Source organism: Stenella coeruleoalba (assembly GCF_951394435.1).
Source record: "Stenella coeruleoalba genome assembly, chromosome: 13".
NCBI lineage: Eukaryota > Metazoa > Chordata > Mammalia > Artiodactyla > Delphinidae > Stenella > Stenella coeruleoalba.
Window position 1 is genome coordinate 71,783,633 of NC_137159.1, and position 23,356 is coordinate 71,806,988.

The following is a 23,356-nucleotide window of genomic DNA, read 5'->3' on the forward strand; positions in this document are numbered from 1 at the left end:
TTTTCAATATATATATTACCAGGGAGAAAAAAGAAGTAGAAATAATCTTTTTAAATATTTAAGAGATATATCAATTAATTACAACATATGGACCATATTTATGTTATTATTTAAAGAAACTAAATGGAAAAAAGCTATGAATCAGGAACATTTGAACACTGGATGGATATCTGATGATATGTGGAGTAATTGTTAATTTTAAAGGTGTGACAATGGGATTGTAGCTTTTTAATAAATTTATTTTTTTGTATATATTTTTATTTTTGCCTGCGTTGGGTCTTCTTTGCTGCGCACGAGCTTTCTCTAGTTGCAGTGAGCAGGGGCTCCTCTTCGTTGCGGTGTGTGGGCTTCTCATTGCGGTAGCTTCTCTTGTTGCGGAGCACGAGCTCTAGGCATGCACGGGCTTCAGTAGTTGTGGCATGTGGGCTCAGTAGTTGTGGCTCGCAGGCTCTAGAGTGCAGGCTCAACAGTTGTGGCGCACGGGCTTAGTTGCTCCGCGGCATGTGGGTTCTTCCCGGACCAGGGCTCGAACCCATGTCCCCTGCATTAGCAGGTGAATTCTTAACCACTGACCCACCAGGCAAGTCCCCTGTAGCTTTTTAAAGTACTTGTTTTAGGGACTTCCCTGGCAGTCAAGTGGTTAAGACTCCGTGCTTCCACTGCAGGAGGCATGGGTTCGATCCCTGGTCAGGGAACTAAGATCCTGAATGCTGTGTGGTGAGGTCAAAAATAAATAAATAAAGTATTTGTTTTAGCTACATACTGAAATATCTAGATGAAATCCAATAACTAGAATTTGCTGCAAAATAATCAAGTGGAGTGAGAAGTGGAGGGAGTATAATTGAAACCAAAATGGCTATGACTTGATAATTAGTGAAGCTGGGTAATGAGTATACATGGGAGTTTACTATTCTCCACATTTTTATATATGTTTGAAATTTTCATAATAAAAATTGGGATAAAAGAACTATCTTAAAAATATATACATGTAGAGTTGTACAATGTCATTTCATTAGCTTCTTAAAAGGCAGTACTTTTGCTCTATCAGTAATGTGAAGTGGGGAAAAGTACTATGAACTCATATTTAAAGTGATGAACATGAGAAATAGATTGATCATGTTTAGGATAAAGATACATCTGTTTTAAGACAACCAAAGAGCTTCATAAGACATCTGGTTGACTCACAGCTTGAAGGCAATGTGGGCACAGAGAGAAATTTTAGCAGCACACGGATGTGCAATGTGAAGTCAAACACAGACAATAGTTATAAGCTGCCTATTGCACAATTAAAGTTATCACTTGTCAACATTCAAGGTAGGAAAAATCAGATCTGTTCTGTGTAACCTGGAATGTCTGGTTTTTAAAGGAAAACACAACCAAACTGATTATAGAGAGAAAAGTACAATGCTTTAGTAAACCTATATAGTTATAATTTGTAACTAGACTTTTAAGTCACCCAAACAAGATTACAATTACTTTTTATATGTGCTTAAAACAAACAGTTAAGAGAATGTTACTATTAGGTCATGATAGACTGTTTATGATAATCAAGGTCCCAGAGTCTACTCTACAGATTTAAAACTAAAGAAAAACACTTTTGGACTTCCCTGGCAGTCCAGTGGTTATGACTCCACACTTCCAATGCAGGGGGAGCAGGTTCGATCCCTGATCAGGGAACTAAAATCCCATATGCCGTGCGGTGCGGCCAAAATAAAAGAAAAATAAAGAAAAACACTTTACCAAAAAGAAGATATAATCAAGCTAGACATCTCCAGAAAGCATTAAAAATATTTCAACTCTCAAACAGACTATATCAAATATGTTTCTTAAATTCTCTCTGGAGAATATGTATATAAAAAAGCAAATACCTCTATTTAAAAATATAAGTATTAAAAAATGTAAGTATTAAGCATATTTAAAGAGGGCAGACCTGCTCAGTAATAGCCACTGAAGATCCACCAGATCCATTTCAAAGCAATGAGAAACAGAAAATGGGCACTAGAAGTAGTAGCATATTGCTCCCACTTAAAAGTCTCCAAAGTATCTGGAGGTGGATTTAATCTGGGTAACTGAGGATCCAGCAGCAGCCTTTCACCAGACAACATCAGTCTGAATGATCTTAGGTCCTGACTTCCATTCCAGTTTCCTGCTGCTAATGGAACTGGGCTCATAACCACAGCCAATTTGGCTGGAGCACTAATTCCCACTTAGCATCTGTTTTGCTAGGAATGAAAGTAGGATAGTAGAGTCTGCTCTGGAAAATATAATTGAAAACTGTTTTAAATGCTTCTATTGTCTTCATTACGAATTGAACATAAACTGTTAGTGAATTTATTTCTTAGCCTTTTTGTAACAAAATTGTGAGCAATTCTCAAAGACAAGGAGAAACTGAAAGGAAGGAAAAATGAGGAAATGCAATGAGGCAGAGGAGTCAGTACCCAACATAAGGTGGGGGAGGGCACCTTCAGCAGCACCCCCAACAAGAACTTCACAGGCTGCCTTTTAGCCTTTCAGCTAGCTTTTGGGTAGGAGTTACTAGAGCCACATCCGAGAAGATGGCATCCAACAATCAAGGCAAATTGGATGTCTTTATTGTCTCAAGTGGGTATTTTGTATTTATAAAGACTTCTTAATCCCTCCTGTACTGCTCTTCAAAATTATTCCCTAGACTTAAAAAATGAAAACAGGGCTTCCCTGGTGGTGCAGTGGTTGACAGTCCGCCTGCCGATGCAGGGGACATGGGTTCGTGCCCCGGTCCGGGAATATCCCACATGCCGCGGAGCGGCTGGGCCCGTGAGCCATGGCCGCTGAGCCTGCCCGTCCGGAGCCTGTGCTCCGCAAAGGGAGAAAGAAAACAGACTATTATTTCATCCAAAGAATTTTACTCAATATTTATTAAATGTAAGGCACTGGATTAAGCTTTAGATTTACAAAGTATCAATAATAAATCAGAGAAGGGGGGAGATATTTTTTTAAATATCAAAAATGTATAACATCTTAAATGGGTTACACAATTAGATAAACTGTATGCTTTAAAAATGCAACCATTAAAGCTGATTGTTAAATATAAGATACAGCACTGTCAATGTCCTTTTGAGTTTGCAAGTGCTTATTACATTTATTAGATAAATATAATTATGTCATCTCTGGGCCAAGGATAAATCTGAGGTCCAAAGGGAAAAAAAATAGTGTATATATTTGTTTCTGGTATGGAAAAAACTTAGCTAAAGCCATTAAAAGAATGTGAATAGGAAAAGGGGATAAGCATTGTCGACTTAAAAAAATGCACAATGTGAGAGTTTGTCTTTTTTTTTTTTTTTTTTTTGCGGTACACGGGCCTCTCACTGCTGTGGCCTCTCCCGTTGAAGAGCACAGGTTCCGGACGCGCAGGCTCAGCGGCCATGGCTCACGGGCCCAGCCGCTCCGCGGCATGTGGGATCCTCCCGGACCGGGGCAGGAACCCGCGTCCCCTGCATCGGCAGGCGGACTCTCAACCACTGCGCCACCAGGGAAGCCCGAGAGCTTTAAGTTTTATTTGGGGCAAAATAAGGACTGCAGCCCAGGAGACAGCATCCCAGGTAGCTCTGAGAAACTGCTCCAAAGAGGTAGGGGGGGAATGTCAGTATATATGTGATTTTGGTGAAGGGGGAGTATATGCAATCCAGCACAGACTTTTTTGCGGAAGGTTTCTGCTAGTCACGAAGATTAGATGTCACCATGAAGGATTTTAGTGTTTTTCTAGATATTAGGAGATAACAAGAATTGGGCTCATAAAATCAGCTCCTGAAAATATCTAACGATATATCTGAAGACCTGTTCTGCCAGTTTTTCCTGGAGCACAGAGTGCCTCATTTCTGGTCTCTACCCTGAACTCCTTTCAGGGGGTGTTGAAAATCAGCAGCTGCAGCAGCACATGATTTAGTCCTTGTAGAGGTAGATGGCAAGTGCCAATGGAAAATGCCAATTTGTAGCTAACAGCATAATCGAGCTAAAACAGTTATCTATCCTAACAGCAATACAAAACGCAATGTTCAAAATTAATAACTCAAAACACATACTGGTCAGAAATACGGCTGTAAATTACATAAGAAACAGCTATGAGTTCAAAGCAGTTGTCTTTAGGGAAACGGAGTGGGAGCACTTTTAGTTTTAAGTCTTCTGACACTACATACTTGCCTTTTAAACTATATATTGTTTTGATTTTTTAAAAATTTAAAAACCAGAAAACCAACTGAAAGTATATTCAGAAAGCCAGAATTTCATGGTTTTCTCCTAAGACCTTGTCCTTCAAATCTCATATTTCTAAAACTATTTAATTTCTTCACTTAAGAATTACTTCCTTTTTGGGAATTCCCTGGCAGTCCAGTGGTTAGGACTCGGCACTTTCACTGACGTGGGCCCAGGTTCAATCCCTGGTCAGGGAACTAAGATCCCACAAGCCGCACGGTGCGGCCAAAAAAATAAAAATAAAAAATAGGGGCTTCCCTGGTGGCGCAGTGGTTGGGAGTCCATCTGCCGATGCAGGGGACGTGGGTTCGTGCCCCGGTCCGGGAGGATCCTGCATGCCGCGGAGCGGCTAGGCCCGTGGGCCATGGCCGCTGAGCCTGCGTGTCCGGAGCCTGTGCCCACAACGGGAGAGGCCACAACAGTGAGAGGCCCGCGTACCGCAAAAAAAAAAAAAAAAAAAAAAATATATATATATATATATATATAAAATGTATATTTATTCAGCTCCTACTATATACCAGGCATGATTCTAGGTGGTGCTTGGGATACATACTGAATAAAACAGATCCCGGCCCCTGTGGACATTACATTCTGGTGGTGCTGTTTGCTTTTCAGTTGACAGTTTTCCAACATTACTTTCAACTACTCTAAAATAATCCTTTAGTTTAGATATGATCCTGACTGTCTCATAAACATAACATGTTCACTCCACTTCTTTGTTCACACTGTAACCACCCTTCTGATTTTGGACACAGGCAGCAGTAAGCGGCAGCTTGCAGCAAGCAGTAGCAGGAAGCAAGATCTTAGTTCCGGGACAGGGAGACCTAACCACTGGACCACAGGGGCCAGCAGCTAGGGCCTGGGTCCCTGTTTCCTACCTGCCTTGTCAGGAAAGAATTCAGGCAAGGAGGCAAAAGGTAAAGAGAAAAGCAAGAAGTTTATTGGAAAAACAAAGTACATGCGGAAAGACGCATGGGCAAACTCAGAGAAGAGTCGCACCCTCGGGAAGTTTAAATCCTTTATAAGGGGGCAGTCTTCCAGGTCTTTGTCTTCTTTTGACCAATAGTAGTGTTTGGAGCCCATGCCTAATTTGCTTCTGGACCCTCCCCTGGATGCGCACGCACCCCTAAGTTAAGGTGGAGCCCACCAAGAAGGCCTCTGGGAGGAGATAGCAGGACTTACTATGGTCTGGCATCCCCTGCCTTTTTGACCCCATGAAGGCTTTTGCACATGCGTAATGTCTCCCTTGTCCCAAGGATGGGAAGTGTATGACCTCTTGATCCTTTAATAGGGTTTAGTCCCACTCTGTCCCTGCCATAAAAATGCCCAATGTCTGGTTATTTACCCTATTCCTGTTGCTGGTTTTTATAACGAGGTGCAGATCTTGAAATATAGACAGGAGTCCGGTCATAAATATGTAGTCCTGGAGTCCGTTTGTCTCTTGCTTCAGGAAGTGTAAACAGGGGGCTGGTAATGAATATCCAGCTTGGAGCCCATCTTCTTCTCACCCCAGGAGGTATGAACAGGAGGCCAGTTGTAAACGCCTAGCCTGGAGCCCATCTATCTCCAGCCTCACTTCCAGGCATTCAAATCTAAATTATCCTTCAAGTCCCAGCTCAAGATCTACTTCTACTGTAAAGGTGAAATAGTAAACCCTTACTAGTAATCCTCTCCTAAAGCATTTAGATTTCTGGCATTTAAATCATATTGTCTGATATTATTTACTATTGTTTCTTTTAGCTCTACTAGATCCAAGATCCTTGAAGACAGGTATCACAACTTACACATTTCCTGTTTCTTCCGTAGTGCTTAGCAAGTGCAAAACAAGGACTAGCCATCCTTAGAGTATCTCACTATGTTTCCTGTTAATAGATTATTGTTCTCTAGCAAATTACTAATGTTTTTCATCATTTCGTAGCTATAAGCTACTGATAATTGTTTTTACTTGTTTCATGACAGCAAAAGAATGAAGAACAGACCCTGGATTCAAAGTATCCTGTACTGGAATACTGGCTACATCATTTTGTTTGTTTGTTTGTTTGTTTTTGTGGCTACATCATTTTTGAGCTTAAGTGTTGTTATTTAACTTCTCTAAGTCCTAGTTGCCTAACTTGTAACTTGGAAATAATTATCCTCCTAAGAAGGTTGTTTTGAGAACAAAAGAAATACAATAATGTTATGCTCCCTTCTCTTTTCCCAGCCCACAGTCATAACCTCTGTTACAAGGACTTATGGTAAGAAAACACCTTCAGACTTAAGTCTCAAAAGTTTTAATTTGGGGACTTCCCTGGTGGTCCAGTGGTAAAGAATCTGCCTTCCAATGCAGGGGACGTGGGTTCAATCCCTTGTCAGGAAACTAAGATACCACATGCCGCGAGGCAACTAAGCCCACGTGCCACTACTGTGCTCGTGCATCTCAATGAGAGAGCCCACATGCCCTGGAGCCTGTGCGCCACAACCAGAGAGAGAAAACCTGCATGCCATAACTGGAGAGAAGCCCGTGCGCTGCAACTAGAGAGAAACCTGAGCAGACCTGCGCTGTATCGAAAAGGATCCCGCATGCCTCAACAAAGATCCCGTGTGCCACAACTAAGACCTGACGCAGCCAAAAAAAAATTAAGGAAAATAAATAAAAACTCAAAAAAAGAACTAAAAAAAATTTTTTTAATAATAATTTTTTAAAAGTTTTAATTTTGACATGGCTATGAAATTTTACTTTTGATTTCACTAATTAAACAACATTTGTATATTTACTGAACCTCCCACCACTGTGTATAAAGCACTGGTTTACAACTAATGATAGGAGAGTCAATAGGACAGACACAGTATCTATCACCAGGGAGTTTACAGACTAACAAGGAAAAACATACTGAATGTTTATCCTTGGCATAGAATTATGAAGTAAAAACTCATTCTATAATGGACATAAAGTCACCATTATTTTAGGTATTTCCTACCATAAATCAGTAATATGGAAATGGACCATGTAAAATTTGTATCTATTGAGTGTCTACAATCATCAGTCATGTGACACGAATGAACCTAAGTCGTTGTGTACTGTATGTAGAGAATAAAGAAGCCATCTGACAAATATCTTAGTTACCAGTATGAGGCTGGGCATCAGAATGGACAGATGAACAGAATTTCCTTCATTTTGCTTCAGTTTACTTCTAATCAGTACCACCATCTTACATTTGTACTGTACATCCGTTTACTCAACACCTTCTCAAATATTATCTCACTTACTCCCAACAACTGCAGTAATAAAATCAGTCAGGAACCAGAGTAGACTGAGCTTTTTGGAACATATCGATCGACTGAAAGGAAAATTCAGTCAAAATAGATTTAGACTACTAAGAAATGTAGTCTTTTAAATGTATACATTAAAATTTGAAAGAAAAACTTGCATATTACAAATTTTACTTATTTTTATAAACATACACTATGGGCTATTTTAAGATTATGGATTTACATCAAGATATTATGCCACTAGGCCTGCTATGTAGAAGCTGAAGTTTCTCTTTAAAGAAACCATTGGATCACCTTTCAGTTACATCTTCTATGGAATAGGATTAGGCTTCCAAGAGCAAACTATGGGAGCATCAGATCAAACACTTTAAAAGACAGTTTATTTGTATATTTTGTGAATTCTAGTTTATTAACTATTATGTATACAACAAAAAAATGAAATCTTTTGGGAAGTTTCAGCTTACCTTAGCTGTAATTGCAGTAATGAAGAAAATACATTTTTGTTGTCTTCTAGAAAAAATTGTTAATAAGGGAGTTATATGCTCCCAAAGACCAAAGTATAGTGACAAAAGTAATTTAAATGAGAAAATCCTAGAAGGTGAAATTTCTGCAGAAACTGTTAAGGTTGCTGAGTCAGCCATCCTCTTGACACCAAGATGTTCGCATTTCAGAATGGGCTCCATACTGAAATGTTATTTACCTTGCAAAACCCATCTCAAATACAATCTCAAGAAAACCTTCCATAATTCCTCCAAAAGGCATGAATATAGAATTGCTAACACAGCAAGGAGAGATCAGTTATGTACTCTTGGTGTTACTGAGTCCAAGCTCGCTCTGCTTGCCACACAACTGGCCAAAATCGGAGACGAGGTGCTGAGGCAAGGAATACGACTTTATTCGGAAAGCCGGAAGACCAAGAAGGTGGCAGATAAGTGTCTCTGAAAAACCATCTTCCAGGGGTGTGGATGCCAGTTTCTTTTATAGCACAGAGAGGGGGAGGAGATGAGGAAGTAAAGTAAAAAGGCCATAAGTTTTGCAAATATCCCCTGGAATGGCCAGCCTGGAGGAGAGGATGTGTTAATTTCTTCTTTCTTGTGGCCATCCACAGGTGGAACAGGGTCCAGATGTTTCCCTGAACAAAGTCACTTTGGTTTAACCTTCAGGCAGAGGGTCAGGGTTCCCCCAGGCAGGGCGTTATGTATACACACTATCCTTTTAGTGAACAAAAGCAGCAGAAAGCAAAGGTTACAGAAACGGATCCAACATGGAGTCCAATTTGGCTCTTCCCTGTTACATTAGAATTTCCCCCACCATCACAGCCACAAACCTAGTCCCAGCGACCATCTCTGGGTGGTTTCCCCACATCCATTCTTGTCCCCATTCAATTCAGTGTCTACACAGGAGTCAGGGTGACCTTTTTGATTAAGATACAAATTTGACTGTGTGACTTCCTTGCTTAAAATCTTTCAGGGACCTTCCACTACTCTTCAAATAAAGTCTAAATCCTTTGGATAACATGACAGGGGAGTTCACTGCAATGTCCTCTCACTACATTTGAGTGGTTTGAAAACTTCCCTATAAAAGTTTAAAGAAAGAAAAGAAAAAGCTGGTCCTAAATCCTTAACATTGTTTAAAAGGCCCCACATCATCTCTGGGGCCCTAACCACAGCCCCCTTTCGCTTTCCACACTCTTTCCAACTGCTCTGACCTTCAGTTCCCAAAACCTTCCCAAGCCTCTGTGGAACGGATTTCCTTTACCTGGACCTTTCTTCCCTCATTTGGGAGTCACCTTCATCTAATTCCTACCTACCCGTAATATCTTGAGTGCAAAGATTACTTTTCCTAGGGAAACTTTAACTGATTTCTTCAGCTGGGATATGTACCCCAATTATACGCTCACAACACCCTACATTCTTCCTTTTTAGCTTCTAAGTAGACTGGCATTCACTTGTGTGGTTACTTGTGTCCTCCAATGACAATGTAAAGTCTTTAAAAGCAAAAACCTATAATGGTCACCATCATATCGTTAGTACTCAGCACACAACAGGTACTAAAATCACTCAGATGATAAACTAGGTAATTAACATTAAATATTAAGTAATTAAAGTATGCATGTAAAGTATTTACCACACGCAGGGCTAAGAGTCAGTGCTCAACGCGTTGTAGTTTTTGCCTTGCATCACTGTTTGTGTGCTTAATCACTCCCGCCATCCTGCACATAATTCTTATTCATTTTTGGATTCCATCAGTGCCTCGCTCTAACTTCAGTGTTACACATACGTGCTCAACATTCAGTGGATTTAACTGCTTTTTAAATCAATATGACTTTCAGCATATTTACACATAAGACACATCAACTTTTAAAGTTTCCCATTAAAACTAAAGTATCAATATAATTAAAAACCTTATCAACAGTCCAAAAACACACTTGAGCTATGACTACGAAGTGAAGAAGCTGGTTTTCACGTCGCTTATACAATCTGTCACACTTTACAATTCCACATTGACATAAACACAGACTGTCAATTTCCTATCTTTATTATTACTTTTTTTTTTTTTTTTTTTTTTTGCGGTACGCGGGCCTCTCACTGTTGTGGCCTCTCCCGTTGCGGAGCACAGGCTCCGGACGCGCAGGCTCAGCGGCCACGGCTCACGGGCCCAGCCGCTCCGCGGCATGTGGGATCTTCCAGGACCGGGGCACGAACCCGTGTCCCCTGCATCGGCAGGCGGACTCTCAACCACTGCGCCACCAGGGAAGCCCTACTATTACTTCTTTTAAATTTATTTTTTTGGTCGCCTTTCAGCATGCGGGATGTTAGTTCCCCCGACTAGAGGAGGAACCCGCGCCCCTGAAAAGGAAGCGCGGAATCTTAACCACTGGACCGCCAGGGAAGTCCCACCTGTCTTTATTTTCTGTGATCTCGAATAAGTACGAAGGAAGCAACGCTGGATGCCACACTAACGTTCGTCATTGCTAACAAGTAACAAACTGCAAATAAAAATCGGACACAGAAAAAAATTAAATATAAAAACAGAGACCATCTAGCCTACAAAAGTGAGCTGCGGGAGGCAGCTAATGAAGTTACCGAAGAAATGTCCACCCCAAACAGACATGCTCTGGATTTCTGTACTGCACTTCTGCATTTTGAGATTAGAGAACTCGAAGTTTCCGAGCGCTCGCAGAGAGAGAAAACCACCGTGGCGCTTTCCCGGAGTCCGCCGCTCGGGAAAGCCGCGCCTCACCTGCGATGACCAGGAGTTCCGCCCCGGCCGTCGCGCGACTGTGCCCTTTCGGGGTCACAGACGCGAGCACCGAAACCGAGACAAAGACCGGGTGCGGCGACTCGGCCCGACCCAACGACCGCCACCGCCCCGCCCGGGAAACGCCCGCCCACCCCCGGCGGCCGGCCCAGGAGCGCGGCGCGGCCCCAGGAAACTCACCTCCGGGCGCGGCCGCTGGAGGGGGCCCCGCCGCGCCGTCGCCTCGCGGCCTCGTCCTCAATTCGCTCAGGGACCGCGGGCGCCGCCGCCGCCGCGCCGCCGCCCCTCACACTGGGAGCACTACTGTCCCCAGACCCTCTCAAGCTCGGCTGCCGCGCCGCTGCAACCCTGCGCGCCTCCCTCGGTCACTGCCGCCCGGCGCCGAGGACGCGCCGAGGCCGGCTCTGCGCAGACCCGAGAGCGCGCGCGGGGCCGCGGGGGCCGCGCGGGGGCGCGCGGGGGCGGGGCTGGCGGCGCCGGCCGCTTCGGGCCGCAGCGTTACCCGCGCGAATGGCGGCCGCCGCTTTCTTCCCGTGGGCGCTGCTGCTCCTTGCCTCTTCACCCGACGCGGGAAATGCAGAGAGCTACCTACCTGAGAACCCAGCATCAACTTACCTCCGTACGTCGTCAGCCGCTGATTGAATCCGTGGAGAGATTTACCTGCATTCTGACCATGTTGAACTTCACCTGAGACCTGTGATTCTGGAAAGCGAAGGTTAAAAAAAAATTCTCCCATCCTTTCATGCCCCTGGAAAGGGCTGACAGCAAGGAAGAAACCACCCTTCCCCACGTGGTTTAGATAAGACTCAGGGATGCCCCCTTGTTTACCTATGACAAGGTCAGACATAGACCCTCCAAATGCCCTTTTTTTTTTTTGCCTCATAAATGATTAGCTTTACTTATTGTTCTCACTGACCAATCTGGACAAAATACCAGCTACCTTGTTTTGACCAAACTTAAGCTTCTCTCCTTCCTCCAGGCTCCTAAACTTTGACCCACCCTCATCCTGATCCAGCGTACAAGCCCTCCTTCACCATCACTCCTGAAAAATAGGCTGACCTCCATGTAAACCACTCTGATCTGCCACGCGATCACTGCCACCTCCACCCACCCATTCCACTGTGCCCCACACCCAGTTCTTTGTAGCCTTTGTTCGCTCCTCCCTATACAAGAAGGGCCATTTTCTGTCTGACCTTGGAGACAGTTGCAGACTTCACGGTCATAGCCTTGCCCTGTAGCGATGGTTGTTGCCTCATCCCCCAAACCCCATTGCAGTAGTTCCTTTTCCTCTTCTTGGAATAAACCTTTCCAATAAAGTCTCTCTTTATCTAAATCCAGGATTTTTTTTTTGACAATTGAACATTCTCCCCATTGTAATTGTCCTCCAGCCTTATTTCAGTAGTCTTCCCCCTCCCCCCAATAATCCTTTCAAATATAATCTCTATTTCATATTTGTTTTTACGTGACACTTTTTTTTTTACATAAATACTTGGACAAAACATTTATTATTGTAAACTAAGGGACATTTGTTACAGCAGGAATATTCTACTGGGTTAGGCAGTTCAGTGAAAGGTGCATCCTTTGTTCCTTTGTTCCTCCCTCCCTCCCTTCCTTCCTATTTCTTTCTGTCTCTATCTCTCTCTCTCCCTTTCTATCTCTCTCCCTCTCTATCTTTTTCTTCCTTTTTTCCTTTTTTTTAAAAAATAAATCTTGGAATATACTTGCTTCACAATACTGTGTTAGTTTCTGTTGCACAACAAAGGAAATCAGCCATATGCATACACATGTCCCCATATTGCCTCCCTTCCAGCCTCCCTATCCCACCCCTCTAGGGCATCGCACAGAGCCCATCTCCCTTTTACTTGATAGTTTTTAGTGCTGGAATTCAGATTGATACTGGGCCTCACCTACAGGCCCCTGCCATCCCCACACAGGTAAAGGCACCCTCTGAGTCTTTTGAACTCTTCTTTACGAGAGCAATTCTGGGATCCCGTGGTGAGTTCAGCTTCAAACCAGTTCTCCAGAAATCTTGTCTGTTGAAGCCACTGGTAAGGAGTTACTTTGATTCCTTAGGGCAAAGAGACTTTTCTATGAATGGCCTTGATGTGAGGCCTCTTCTTTTTCCTGTTCTTTTTTGTCCCAGGACCATTTGATAAAGAGAGGACTCTTCCCTGGTCAAAAATCAACTGACCCTAGATATGTTGGTTTATTTCTGGACTCAAAATTCTGTTCCATTTATCTATATGTCTGTCCTTACACCTGTGCTGTTATCCAATGGGGGTTCTGCTGCTTGCCGCTTACAAAGTCAGTTACATACTCACAAATGTTGGTAGTGTAAGGAACGGCACCAAGAAACGGAGGAGAGCTTAAACAAGCTTTACTTGGGCCCGCTCCTGGGCGAGGTTCACTGGTCCGAGAGAAAGGGGCCAGAGAAGTCGCGCCCGGGCGAGGGTTTGGGCAGAATTTATAGGGGAAGAAGGGAAAGGGGTGTGGTGAATCCGAGAGGGCGCAGGTTATTCCTTATTTGGTGGTCTCTTGGCAATATCCAGTGCCGGTTGCATCCGTCTTGGGATCGTTAGTCTCGCCCCTCGAAAGGCGGGAAGGCTGCTCCGGGTGGAAAGTCTCCAGGTCAGTTCCTAGAACTGGGTGGTCCGGAAAGTCTCCACGTCAGTTTCTGGAAGTGGGTGGTCCGGAAAGTTTCGGTCTGATGCAACCTGTGAGTCTGATTGCGTTCCCCTGCCTCGGGCCAGCTGGCCTTACAGGTAGCAAAGGAAAGGTGCCTCTAATCAGAATGCTGGGCACTTCCCTGGTGGCACAGTGGTTAGGAATCCGCCTGCCAATTCAGGGGACACGGGTTTGAGCCCTGGTCCGTGAAAATTCCACATGCCATGGAGCAACTAAGCCCGAGAGCCACAACTACTGAGCACACGTGCCATGCCTAGAGCCTGTGCTCCTCAACAAGAGAAGCCACTGCAATGAGAAGCCCACGCACCGCAACTAGAGAAAGCCTGCGTGCAATAATGAAGACCCAATGCAACCAACAATAAAATAAATAAATAATAAATGAATTTATTAAAACAAAAATCAGAATGCTGGCAATCTGGGGTGATGGTGGACTCAAGGTCCCCCAAAAACCACCTCCGAAAATTCTGCTCAGCCATGAAAGTTTTAAAGGGAAGGAGAGAAGTAATCTCAGTTAATCATTGCGATATGGGGTCAGAGTCGTTGCCATCCCCCACCTGCCTGCAGGCTCGTTGACTTCTTGTGATCTTCCTCTAGATGTTATACAGCTTGGTTCACACAGTTTGGTCACACAGTTTGTGCGGGAGGTTACTGAAGGGGAAGCTAGGGGAGAGATTTGGTCATCTGTTAATTACTTATTCTTTATTTCGACTTCTTTGATCTATGGAAAGAACTGACAAGTTAGGCAAAGTATTGTGTGATTAAAAGATTTGAAAGGTGTGTGTGGGCCAGAGATGAGTAGAGCATGGGGGTTAAAAATTAGTTATACTATAGCTTTGCTAAAATGACAAGAAAAGGGGCTTTCTGCTGAGGGTGATCTCCTGCAAAGAGCTGCTTACAGTACCATAATGTTTTTGTTTTTTTTTAAGATGTTGGGGGTAGGAGTTTAGTAATTTATTTATTTATTTTTGCTGTGTTGGGTCTTCGTTTCTGTGCGACGGCTTTCTCTAGTTGTGGCAAGCGGGGGCCACTCTTCATCACGGTGTGCGGGCCTCTCACTATCGCAGCCTCTCTTGTCGCAGAGCACAGGCTCCAGAGGCGCAGGCTCAGTAGTTGTGGCTCACGGGCCTAGTTGCTCTGTGGCATGTGGGATCCTCCCAGATCAGGGCTCGGACCCGTGTCCCCTGCATTAGCAGGCAGATTCTCAACCACTGTGCCACCAGGGAAGCCCCCCATAATGTTTTAATTACTGTAGCTTTATAGTAGGTTTTTAAATCAGGAAGTGTGAGTCCTCCAACTTTGTTCTTTTTAAAAATTGTTTTGGTTATTCCAGGTCCCTTGCAATTTAAGACCAGCTCTTTCTTTTCTGTAAAAAAAAAAAAAAAAAGAATTTTAGTAGGAATTGCTTTGAATTGGTAGAGCAATTCGAGTATTGACATCTTAACAGTGTTAAGTTTTTTCAAACCATGAATATGGACATCTTTCCATTTACTTATGTCTTCTTTGTTTTGTAGTTTTCAGTGTACAAGTCTTGTACCTCCTTGGTTAAATTTATTCCTAAGTATTTTATTTTTATTGATGCTGTTCTGAAAGGAATTGCTTTCTTAATTTCCTTTGGGATTTTTCATCATTAGTGTATACCACTGATTTTTGTGTGTTGATCTTGTATACAGCACCTTTGCTGAATTCATTTATTAGCTCTGATAGTTGTGTGGGTTTTAAAAAATAGGTTCTTGGGAATACGCTGGCAGTCCAGTGATTAGGACTCCACGTTTTCACTGCCTGGGGCCCGGGTTCAATCCCTGGTCAGCGAACTAAGATCCTGCAAGCCGTGCAGCATGGCCAAAAAATAAAACAAATAAAAATTTAAAAATTTAAAATAGATTCTGTAGTATTTTGTACATACAAGATCACATCATCTGTGAATAGAGATAGTTTTACTTCTTTCTAATTTGGATGGCATTTATTTATTTAAATTTTTTGCCTAATTATTCTGGCTAGAACTTCCCATATAATTTTGAATAGAAATGGCAAAACTGGGCTTCCTTGTCTTATTCATAACCTTAAGGGGAAAGCTTTTAACCTTTCACCATTGAGTATGATTGCCCTTTCTCATGTTGAAGAAACTCCCTTCTAGTCATAGTTTGTTGAGTGTTTTTATCATGAAAGTTTCTTAGATTTTGCCAAATACTTTTCTGTGTCAATTGAGATGATCATGTGTTTTTTTTTCTTCATTCTATTAATTTAGTGTATTACATTGATTGATTTTTTTCAGTGCAAATCTGTTTATTGGTTTCCTATTAATCTTTTAGTTGGGCATCTGGGAAGGGGGTATTAGTACATCTGTAGTTAACCTTCTATTTTAATCTGCTTAACTATATTCAGTGAATGATCTATTTTAATGCCCTTCCATCTTGCTTGACATCTTGGACTTAGATCTAGGTATACTTATCTTGTGTAATATCTAATAGATAGAGCTCATGGTCCCAAGACCATTAACAAACAGTCCCTTTTTTTCTTACAAATTTGGAATGCTACCTTATATACCAAATCCCCATCAATGCTGAGGATTGTTCTGGGCCCTGTATTCTGGGTCTGTGTTCTGTTCTGCTGATCTATTTTTTGACTTCTGTTAACAATAGAACAATAATCAAAATACTGTAGGGTTTTTGTTATTGTTTTGGTTTGGTTTGTTTTTTTTACCATTTTTTTTTTTTTTTTTTGCGGTACGCGGACCTCTCACTGTTGTGGCCCCTCCCGTTGCGGAGCAGAGGCTCCGGACGCGCAGGCTCAGCGGCCATGGCTCACGGGCCCAGCCACTCCGCGGCATGTGGGATCTTCCAGGACCGGGGCACGAGCCCGTGTCCCCTGCATTGGCAGGCAGACTCTCAACCACTGCGCCACCAGGGAAGGCCTACCTTTTTTTTAATATGATCTTTTTTTTTAAGAAGCTCAGTTGCTTTTTTTGTTATTTTATTGTTTATTTTACTTTTGGCCGTGTTGGGTCTTTGTTGCTGTGTGCGGGCTTTCTCTAGTTGTGGCAAGCAGGGGCTACTCTTCATTGTGGTACATGGGCTTCTCATTGCAGTGGCTACTCTTGTTGCGGATCATGGCCTCTAGGCGTGCGGGCTTCAGTAGTTGTGGCTCGCGGGCTCTAGAGCACAGGCTCAGTAGTTGTGGTGCACGGGCTCGAACCCATGTCCCCTGCATTGGCAGGTGCATTCTTAACCACTGTGCCACCAGGGAAGTCCTTTTTTTTTTTTTTTCTTTACCATTTTTAAGTGGCATTAAGTACTTTCACAATCTTGTGCAACTCACCACTATCCACTTCCAAGACTTTTTCATCACCCAAACAGAAACTCTGTATCCATTTTAACAATAACTCCTCAATCCGCTCCCCCATTCCTCCAGCCTCTGATAATCTCTTTCTATCTCTATGAAGTTGCCCTATTCTAGGTACCTCTTATAAGAGGAATCGTATCATATTTGTCCTTTTGTGTCTGGCTTATTTCACTTAGTTTAATGTTTTACAAGTTCATCATGTTGTATGATATCAGAATTTCATTCCTTTTTATGTTAAAAATATTCCATTGTATGTATACAATATATATCACATTCTGTTTATTCAGTCATCTGTGGATGGACATTTGGATTGTTTCTACCTCTTGACTATTGTGAATAATGCTGCTGTGAACATTGGTGTACAAGTATCCAATTAAGTCCCTGCTTTCAGTTCTTTTGGGTATATACCTAGACATGGAATTAATGGATCATATGGTATTTCTTTTCCTTTTTTAAAATATTTATTTATTTATTTAGGCTGCGCCAGGTCTTAGTTGCAGCATGCGTGATCTTTAGTTGCGGCATGCATGATCTTTAGTTGCAGCATGCGGACTTCTTAGCTGTGGCATGTGAACTCTTAATTGTGGCATGCATGCATTATCCGACCGGGGATCAAACCTGGGCCCCCTTCATTAGGAGCACAGAGTCTTACTCACTGGACCACCAGGGAAGTCCCCATATGGTATTTCTATGTTTAATTTTTTGAGGAACTGCCAAGGTGTAAAATAAGTGCAGCATTTTACGTTCCAGTCAGCAATGAACAAGGGTTTCAATTTCTCCGTATCCTCAACACACTTGTTATTTTCTGTTTTTGTTTGTTTTTTATAAAATAGCCATCTTAATGGGTGTGAAGTAGTATCTCATTACAGTTTTGATTTGTATTTCCCTAGTGACTAACGATGTTGAATATCTTTTCATGCGGCTCTTAACTTTTGTATATCTTATTTGGAGAAATGTCTAATGAAGTCCTTTGCCCTTTTTTTTTTTTTTTTTTTTTTTTTTTTTTGCGGTACACGGGCCTCTCACTGTTGTGGCCTCTCCTGTTGCGGAGCACAGGCTCCGGACACGCAGGCCCAGCGGCCATGGCTCACGGGCCCAGCCGCTCTGTGGCATGTGGGATCTTCCCAGACCGGGGCACGAACCCGTGTCCCCTGCATCGGCAGGCGGACTCCCAACCACTGCGCCACCAGGGAAGCCCAGTTTTTGTTTTTTTCTTAAAGATTTTTTTGATGTGGACCATTTTTAAAGTCTTTTATTGAACTTGTTATAATATTGCTTCTATTTTATGTTTTGGTTTTTTGGCCACAAGGCATGTGAGATCTTAGCTCCCCCACTGGGAATCGAAGACACACACCCTGTATTGGAAGGTGACATTTTTAAAAAAAATAAATTTATTTATTTTATTTATGGCTGCATTGGGTCTTCATTGCTGTGCACAGGCTTTCTCTACTTGCGGTGAGTGGGGGCTACTCTTCATTGCGGTGCACGGGCTTCTCTTCTCATTGCGGTGGCTTCTCTTGTTGCAGAGAACAGGCTCTAGGCACGCGGGCTTCAGTAGTTGGGGCACTCAGGCTCAGTAGTTGTGGATTGCAGGCTCTAGTGCAGAGGCTCAGTAGTTGTAGCACACAGGCTTAGGTGCTCCGTGGCACGTGGGATCTTCCCAGACCAGGGCTCAAACCTGTGTCCCCTGTATTGGCAGGCGGACTCTCAACCACTGTGCCACCAGGGAAGCCCCGGAAGGTGACATCTTAATCACTGGACTGCAGGGAAGTCCCTGATACACAAGTTTTTAATTTTGATAAAGTTCAGTTTATCTGTTTTTTCTTTTTTTCCCCTTGTGCTTTTGGCAGAAACTATTGCTAAATCAAATGTCATGAAGATTTTCCTCTATGTTTTTTTCTAAGCATTCTATAGGTTTTGCTCTTACATAAGGTGTTTGATCCATTTTTTATTTATTTGTTTGTTTATTTATGGCTGCATTGGGTCTTTGTTGCTGCGTACAGGCTTTCTATAGTCGCGGCAAGCGGGGGCTACTCTTCGCCGTGATGTGTGGGCTTCTCATTGCGGTGGCTTCTCTTGTTGCAGAGCACGGGCTCTAGGTGTGCGGGCTTCAGTAGTTGTGACACGTGGGCTCAGTAGTTGTGGCTCACAGGCTCTAGAGTGCAGGCTCAGTAGTTGTGGTGCACGGGCTTAGTTGCTCTGTGGCATGTGGGATCTTTCCGGACCAGGGCTCAAACCTGTGTTCCCTGCATTGGCAGGCGGAGTCTTAACCACTGTGCCACCAGGGAAGCTCCTTAAATTTAGATTTAAATAGCCATATGTGGTAGTTATCATATTGGAGAGTATAAAATACTAATGTCACCAATTCTGATTTTGTCTAATGATTCAGTGTTCATAAAATGTGTCATGCTTCTTAGAAATACCGTCTCTTGGAACTCATCTTATACTTATGGAATCAGTACCAACTCTTCTCTAAGGACCTCCTTATAGAGTTACAGTGTCTACCTTAACTTCATCAGAAGTAAAGCAAAAAAACAAAAAAACCAACTAATTTTGTCCTTGCTTATCCTTTCAGTTAAGTCTTTATATTCTATTATCATTATTTTCTGTTCTTATTTTTATCAATACTTTCTCCCAGTCTGTGGCTTACCACAGCAGTGAAAGTGCCAAGTTTTAATCACTGGACTGCCAGGGAATTCCCCATGGCTTGCCTTTTAATTTTCTTAAAAGTGGTTTTCAAAGTGAAGGCCCAATCTATCAACTTTTTCCTTAATAGTTTATGTTTTGGTGCCCTTTTTTTTTTGGCCATGCCCTGTGGCATGCAGGATTTCAGTTCCCTGACCAGGTATCAAACAAGTGCCCCCTGCAACGGAAGCATGGAGTCTTAACCACTGGACTGCCAGGGAAGTCCCATTTTGGGGTCCTTTTTAATAAGACTTTGCCTACCCCATGGTAGGGTTTTTTTTTTTTTTTTTTTTGCGGTATGCAGGCCTCTCACTGCTGTGGCCTCTCCCGTTGCCGAGCACAGGCTCCAGAAGCGCAGGCCCAGCGGCCATGGCTCACGGGCCCAGCTGCTCCGCGGCAGGTGGGATCTTCCCGGACCGGGGCATGAACCCATGTCCCCTGCATCGGCAGGCGGACTCTCAACCATTGCGCCACCAGGGAAGCCCCAAGGTAGGTTTTATTGTAAAAAATTTATAGTTTTGGCCTTGTGTTTAAGTGTGTGATCAATTTGAAGTTATTCTTTCTACATAGAATGAGGTAATGGTCAAGGCTTCCCCGCCTCCCTTGCCACAGGGATATACAGTTGTTCTATTGTAGAATCATTAATTGAAAAGCCTATCCTTTCTCTCTTAATTACCTTGTCCTCCTTGCAAAAATCAATTAACCATATATGTGAGTTTCTTTCTGGACTCTATTCTTTTCCATTGAGCTATTTGATTATATATCTACACTATATTATTATACCTTTGTAGTAAGACTTAAAATGAAGTAGTGTAAGTTCTCTATTTTTGTCTTTTCCTGATTGTTTAGGTGATGATTCAGTTTCTCAATTTCTACAAAATGTCTGCTGGGATTTTGACTGGGATTGGCTTGGATCTGTTGATCAATTTGGGGATAATAATTTTCATCCTAACAATATTAAGTCATCTGGTAAATCTCTCCACTTATTTAGATCTTCCTTTTTTTCCTTAGCAGTGTTTTTTAGTTTTCAGTATATAGATTATATATTGTTCATTACAACTGTACAGAAATAAATTTTTTATAAATTGATGCCTTGTGACTTTGCTAAACTTTATCACATATTAGACCTACTAGTTTATTTATTTATTTATTTATTATTATTATTGTTTTTAAGATTTCCCATGAGATTATCATAGGACATAATAGTTCCTTCTTCATTTCCAAATTATATACCTTTTATTTACTTTTCTTTACTATTGCATTGCCTAGGACTTTCAGTCCAGTGTTGAATAGAAATGATTAGAGCAGACATCCTTGCCTTGTTCCTGAAATTAGGGGGAAAGAAATCAATTTCACCATTTATTATGATGCTGGATATAGGATTTTTTTTTTTTAATTATTTTTGGCCGTGTCGGGTCTTAGTTGCAGCACGCAGGACCTTCGTTGAGGCATGCGGGATTTTTCATTGTGGCATCCGGGTTTCTCTCTAGTTGTGGCACACAGGCTCCAGGGTGCGTGCACTCTGTAGTTTGTGGCACGCAGGCTCTCTAGTTGAGGTGTGTGAGCTCAGTAGTTGTGGCGCGCAGCCTTGGTTGCCCTGCAGCATGTGGGATCTTAGTTCCCTGATCAGGGATCGAACCCACGTCCCCTGCATTGTAAGGAGGATTCTTTACCACTGGACCACCAGGGAAGTCCCTGTGGTGCTCTTTATAAGGCTGAGGAAATTACCTTCTATTCCTACTTTACTGAGTTTGCTAAAATCACAAATAGATGTTGAATATGTTAAATGTTTTTTTAGATCTACTCAGATGACCTTATGGTTTTTCTTCTTTATTGTGTGGATATGATGAATTACACTGATTATTTCAGTTTCAAATGTTTAACCAATCTTGTGTTCCTGGGGTAAATCCCACTTGGTCATGATTTATCAGTCTTTTTATATATTCATGGATTTGATTTCATAATATTTTGTTAAGGAATTTTTTTGTCTCTCTTTATATATGTATAATAATTAGTTTGTGGGTTTATTTTATGCTATTGGTTTTAATATAAGGGTTATGCTGACTTTGTAAGTGAATTGAGAAATATTTCTTCTATATTCCAAAAGAATCAGGGTTAGGGTTAGGATAAAACTGGTATTGTTTTTCCTTACATATTGGATAGAATTCACCAGTGAAGTCATCTGGGACTGGTGTAACATTTGTGGAATAGTATTTAATTACATATTTAATTCCTTTAATTAATAATATGGGTATTCAGGTTATCTATTTCTTTATGAGTGAACTTTAGTAATTAGTTTTATTTCAGGTAATTTGTCTACTTTACCTATGTTTTGGAACTTACTGGCATAAAGTTAAGTTGTTCCTTATTATTATTATTTTCTTTTTTAAAATAACTTTTTCTTCCTTATTATTTATTAGTTGTCCCTTTAAAGTTTATAGTAGAGGTTGGCAATTAGCAGCCTGTGGGCCAAATCTAGTCTGTGGCCTATTTATGTACATTTGTGAACTAAGAATGGTTTTTACATTTTTAAAGTATTGTTAAAAAACAAAACAAAACAAAACAAAACAAAACAAAAAAAGCAAGCAAAAAACCAAAAATCAAATCAAAACAAAGAGTATGTGAAATACACCATGGGTGGCCTGCAAAGCCTGAGATATTTACAAACTGGCCATTTATAACAAGAAAATAGTTTGCTACTTGAAGTCTAAGATCTTGAGTGATGTTTATACTTCATTCTTGAAATTTGTAATTTGGGTCTTCTCGCTTTTTTTCCCCTTTGACTGGTCTGGCTAGTGGATTATCTTTACTTTCTCTCTTTCTCTCTCTTTTTTTTCCTTTTTACAGAAATGAACCTTTTTTATTTTATTTTGGGCGTGGCACACAGCTTGCGGGATCTCATTTCCCCAACCAGGGATTGAACTTGGGCCTCTGCAGTAAAAGTGACAAATCTGAACTAATAGACCAGCAGGGAACTCCCAGGAATCAACTTTTGATTTTGAATTTCTCTATTATTTGCTTTCTATTTTGTTTTATGCTGTCATATATATGATTTCCTTCCTTCTGCTTAAGTGTAATGCCTTTGAGATTCATACATTCTTGCATATATTACTAGTTAATTCCTTTTTATTGTTGAGCAGTATTCCGTGTTGGATGTACCAAAGTTTGTTTAACCTTTGACCTATGAGTGACTTTTTTTTGGCTATTACAAATAAAGCTGCAATGAACTATGTTATACAGGTTTTTATGTGGATATAATTTTCATTTCTTTGGAATAAATACACAGGGTTGCAATAGGGACTGTATTGTTAAGTGTATATTTAAATTTTTAAGAAACCATCAAACTGCTTTTCATATTGGGATTTGCTGTACCATTTTGCATTCTCACCAGCAATGAATGAATAATCCAGTTTCTTTGCTTCTTCACCAGCATTTGGTATTGTTACTATTTTTTTTAGTTTTTCTAACAGGTGTGTAATAATAACTCATCATGGTCTCAATTTGCATTTCACTATTGGTTAATGATGTTGAAATCTTTCTTTTTTTCAAATATTTTATTTATTTATTTAATTTGGTTGTGCTCTGTCTTAGTTGCGGCACGCGGGCTCCTTAGTTGTGGCATGTGAACTCTTAGTTGTGGCATGCACATGGGATCTAGTTCCCTGACCAGGGGTTGAACCCAGGCCCCCTGCATTGGGAGCGTGGCGTCTTAACCACTGCGCCACCCCTGAAAACTTTCCGTATGCTTATTTTCCATCTATATATCCTCTTACGTGAAATAACTTCTGATCTTTTCCTCATTTTCTAATGGATTGTTTTTTTTTTTTGCGGTACGCAGGCCTCTCACTGCTGTGGCCTTTCCCGTTGCAGAGCACAGGCTCCGGACGCGCTGGCTCAGTGGCCATGGCTC

The 23,356-nt window shown here is 41.8% G+C and overlaps 1 protein-coding gene across 1 annotated transcript in view; it reads right to left on the reverse strand.

Moving 5' to 3' along the window:
- UBXN2A (UBX domain protein 2A) overlaps window positions 1-11,130 on the reverse strand; it is a 39,266-nt gene extending 28,136 nt beyond the window's left edge. The window contains exon 1 of the mRNA XM_079940984.1: window positions 10,918-11,130. The gene's annotated coding sequence lies outside the window, so the exon portion shown is untranslated. The remainder of the gene's footprint in view (window positions 1-10,917) is intronic.
- Window positions 11,131-23,356: the final 12,226 nt, after the last annotated feature.